A 5,302-nucleotide genomic window follows, 5' to 3' on the forward strand; every position below is an offset into this window, starting at 1 on the left:
AACAATAGACCAGTGAAAGCCATGGATGAAAAGCTCGAGAGGGAGCTTCTTTGTAAAATTGAGGTATTCAAAAGCACTCTTGTATGCTGGGAATTTACACACACACAAGAACAGAAAGGCAAAAGGATAAAGAAAATGAACAGAGCCAAAAAGATCCACCAAACCAAACTACAATGGGAATCCCAGATAGAGAGAAAGGAGAAGACAGAGCATAAAGAATATTTAAATAAACAATGGCTGAAAACTCCCCAAATTTGATAAAAGTTGCAAATCTACATATTCAAGAAGCTTAATGACCTCCAAAAAATATAATCCAAAGAGATCCACACCATGACACATTAAAACCAAACTCTTGAAAGTTAAAGGCAGAGAGAATTTTGAAAGCAGAAGAGAAAAGTGACTCAGTACAAGGGATCTTCAACTAGATTAATATTAATCATATATTCTTCATCAGAAACTATGGAGGCCAGAAAGCAGGGCAATGACATTTTGAAATTGCTGAAATGGGCTCTGGTTCAAGATGGCCACATGGGAAGATCCTGAACTCACCTCCTCCCAGAGATACACCAAATCTACAGCTATATATGGAACAAACTACCGTGAGAAAAACCTATCAACTGGCAGAGAGACCCCTTCACATCAGGCAAACAAGAGGAAAGCCACATCCAAGTGATTAGAAAAGGCTGAGAAACAATCTCGCCATAAACCCCAGCCCCAGCACAGCAACCCATAATTGGGAGGGAATTCAAAACCAGAAACTTCTCCCTGAGGAATGAAGTGTTGGTATGCCACATTGAACACCCCAACTTTTAAGACAAGCACCTGAGAGAACAGCCCCCAAAACACCTGACTTTGAAGAGTATCAAGGCTGGTGCCCACAAGACCTATAGGGTGTGTCAAATTGAGAAACTGCTCTTAAAAGGCTAGCGGGCAGACTGCCCACCCCAGGACCCAACGTAGAAGCAGGCCTTTAGGATAGCTAAGATATGGCAACCACCAAAATAAATGGATAAAGAAAATGTGGTGTATTAATAATGGAATATTATTGAGCCATAGCAAAGAATAAAATCTTGACATTTGCTGCAATATGGATGGAACTTGAGGGCATCACGCTAAGTGAAATAAGTCAGACAGAGAAAGACAGCTACCATATAATATCACGTATATGTGGAATCTTGACAAAAAAAAGCTCATGGATACAGAGAACAAATTGTTAGCTGACAGAGGCTTCAGGGTGGGGAGCCGGCAAAATGATGAAGGGAGTCAAAAGGTAAAAACTTTCAGTTTTGAAATAAATAAGTCAGGTGGAGGTAATCTACAGCATGACAACTATAGTTAAAAACACTGTATTGCATATTTGAAAGTTGCTAAGTAGATCTTAAAAGTTTTCATCAGAAGAAAAAATATTTTGTAACTATGAATGGTGACAGATGTTAACTAGATTAATTGTGGTGATCATTTTGCAATATATACAAGTATTGAATCAGTATTTTGTATACCTGACACTAACATGATGTTTTATGTCAATTACATATATTATTATATATGTATATGTTTATATATTATAAAATATAATATATAATGTATATGATTAAAAAGAAACTATATATGATATATAGTTACCAAATATATGATAAAATGTTTATATGTGATAAAATACATATACAAAATAAAAATCATATATGTGATATAAAATATATATGTTTATATACCGGGGTACCAAAAAAATGTATACACATTTTAAGAGATGTTATCTAAAATGTGTATACATTTTTTTGGCACCTTCCATATATGAGAAATAAAACAAAATACTAATGCTGTGCAGATGGGAGCTGATATTCCTGGCAATGGTAAATTTAAAAGAATTTTACTTTTAATTTTTCTAATACCAATAGAGAAAAACAGAGTTTACTTTATCTTCTTATATAGATAATTGAAAAAAATATTTTTTTTCTCTGAAGAAACAGTTTTGAAAGTTCTCAAGTTCAAGATTTTCTCAAAGGGGATCTGGCCTGAACCTGGTCACTGAATGGAAGCTACTGTGAGTCTCATTATCTTCACTCTATGTGGATGATACCCTTCTGCCCAGCTTTTCTTCAAGAGACAGGGCAGGGCTTGGCAAATGAAGTCACCAGCCAGGAAGAATCATCCAAACCACATGTCTTGTTAGCCATTTCAGTCCTGACAGGGAGACCAGGCTCAGCGAATTCCCTGTGTTAGAAGAGGGAGGGCAGAAGAGTGGTAGTTGGTAACACTTTTTTCTTTTTAACCACAGTAATAATAGGCCTTCTTCCTAGTGTAGAATGCCTAGTGTTACACGCATAATGTTAAAAGTGTGCAATTCGTTTATTCATGTCACAAATTTTTTTTTTTTTTTTTTTAGTTTCAGGTGCACAAGAGCATTTGCACTGTGGGAGACACTCTTCTAGGCCCTGACCCTGAGGCAATGAACAGAATAAACAGAATTTTCTGTCCCTGGAGCTTAACACTCTAGTGGCTGAGGAAAGAAATACACATGATAAATAATTACATTGGATGTTAGGAGGTGACAACCATCAACAGAGAAACCTAATAGCATGTACCATGAAATCCAGCTAGATAAGGTGAGTCCTTATCACTAAATATTAATATGTGTGCACATGCACACATGTGTTAGTGTCCATGCATGTGTACACACGTGTTGGGGAGAAGGGAACAAAACTGCCACTGCAGTAATGACCAAACTGGGGTGAAATCAATGCTTATCCTTAGAAGTATATTAACATATATTAACCTGGAAAGTAAATTAAGGTAAAGGAAGTGCAGTACTCTTTCTCTATTTTCAATCATGATTATTGTTTTATTCTCTTTCCTAAAATGGCTTGGGATCAGCTTCAACTTTCTGGGTATTAACGAGAAAACTGATTTTGAATTATAAAGTATGCACTTAATTCTTTTAACAGACTTTATTAAATTTAAGTGTTCACTGTAAGGTTTTTGGTTTTTTGTAACTAGAAAAACAATAAAAAGAACTGACAGTCCAGGGGGATTTCATAATAAAAAATCCACACCTCATTATTTTGCCATAATGGAAGTTTTCACTCCCTGGACACTCCGACCATGTCCTCTAGATCGTGAACACACTCTGTGTGTTCACGGATACTCTTGTAAATGGAAGAATCTTAAAATGGGTTTTATGGAGAACTACCTTTTTGAAAGTAGACGGAGGAGAAAAAGGAATTCCATCATGTGACACAACCCAATCCAATCAAAAAGGCCTTTTTCCCTCTCAAATCTAATGTTAATATCTGTCCCCTAGACATTTGTGGAGAATCAGTGTTTCAGATACTAGGAAGCACATGGAGGTAGACTGAGTAGAGATACACAAAATCCAATATCTAGCAACAGAGAAACATAGCAAAAAGCACGGGAGTATGCTTTGAGGGAAAATAGGCAATTATGTTTTGAACAGGTATGCCAGATGTCCAGACGCTTTCTTAAGGGATTCAGAATGGTACAATTCTTTTCATCCTCTGTCATAATGTTGGTCCAACAAAATGAAACACACACACTGAAAACTTCAGGTTAAGTAAACTCCTGTGGCTGTGGAATCATTCAAATAATGACTATCATCAACAAAGTGATGAATAAAATCACCAAGGTCATGATTTTAAAAGACTTTGAAAACAAATTGATAAAATGAAATAAAATAATAAGTATTCTTCTTCCAATATAAAAACTATACTCCAGGTGTTAAACTGCTATGGAAATCATAAATGTTAATATGAAAAACACATAACTCATCAATAAAAACCTAAAGCCAACTAAATCTTGAGCCAAAAATCTATTTTAGGCCATGATAGATCTATTGAGGTTTAGGAAAAGTCATTTATTAAAGAAACAGATATTTGGAATATACCTGGTCAAGCCTAAGACATTCTTAGTCGGTATGCATAGTTATTGAATAGATATGACCAGTAGAGACAGCAACCATCCATTTCTCTCTCTCTCTCTCTCTCTCTCTCTCTCTCTCACACACACACACACAGAAGCTTGCAAACCAGATTCTCAAATGAACTATTTTAAGGTTTGACTTCACTTTTTTTAACTGAGTTATTTTACCCATAATGACCTTTTCTATAGAGATTTTATTTCTCTCAACTAGGCACCTAATAAAATCATACAAATATACACCCACATAAACAACACAGGCTTTTTTCTCGCAGTGTCTGTTTTCTACATCTACTGATTATATTTCTAAGGCACTCTTTTATAATGTTATTCAAATAACAGGTCACCAGATATTGTTCCCTCTAAAAGTGCACCTGTACCTTTCATGAACTCTAATGGAAATTCTGTGTGAGCAAACTCCTGTTACTAGGTTCAGGCATTGAAGAAAGGACAGGTATTATGAAATTTTCAGATTGCTGACCAAGAAATTAAGTTCGTTTCCTACATTAGCAATACACTTTAAAATGAAGCTCACAGTATTTCTGGAACAAAAATATGTGAAGTTTAAAAATGTACAATAACTTACTTTTATTTCAATATTTTTGTGGTGTTTAAATATAATGCTAAGATCTTTTGCAAATAATTTGGTAGTAGTAAAATGAATTAAATCTAGTGCATGGTGCAATTCTTTTGCCCATAAGTAATGAATAAGTATAACCTATAATTACAATACCCTTTCCATAATATTTACCGATTTTCCACCCTATTGGTTATTTCATCCTTACACAGATGAATATGTACAAGACAAGCCACGGTTCTGCAGCCCTTTCTTATTTTCTTGCTGAAAGGTGATGAAATGAATACAATTTCAAAGTCACTTCAGGAATGGTAAGAAGCACGTGTGTCCTAAGAAAAGATTTATTATTTTCTTCATATGATTTTGTGTTCCAGTTGATTCATTTTTGTAACAGCATTTTGAGGCCAACAACTTTTCAATACATTGTTTTTCTAGGGTAAAGCTCTATTTCTCACACATTGTGTTTTGTTCCCATTGCCATTGGTTAAAAGGAAAAGGTGATTTTTTTAAGTTTCTAGCCAACAATGGCTATTTGCCTAAATTCAGCTAAATCACCATCCTCTGACCAATGGAAGAAGCTTCAATCACTAACGGTTGGCAGCATAAAAGTACGCATATGTAAGATCCATGATCCACTTAGGATACTACATATTACTTTACCACTTTACCTGTTCAGAAGAGATGATAATCTTGCCTGTGCCCTTTGAAAGAAGCAGAGGTAGTTAGCCCACAGAAGGATGATGGTCAGGCTTCCCTCCTTTTGGTCAACTTCTCGCTTGGCCATTTCCAGCCACA

The sequence above is a fragment of the Rhinolophus sinicus genome, linkage group LG02, assembly GCF_036562045.2.
Source record: "Rhinolophus sinicus isolate RSC01 linkage group LG02, ASM3656204v1, whole genome shotgun sequence".
NCBI classification, from domain to species: Eukaryota; Metazoa; Chordata; class Mammalia; order Chiroptera; family Rhinolophidae; genus Rhinolophus; species Rhinolophus sinicus.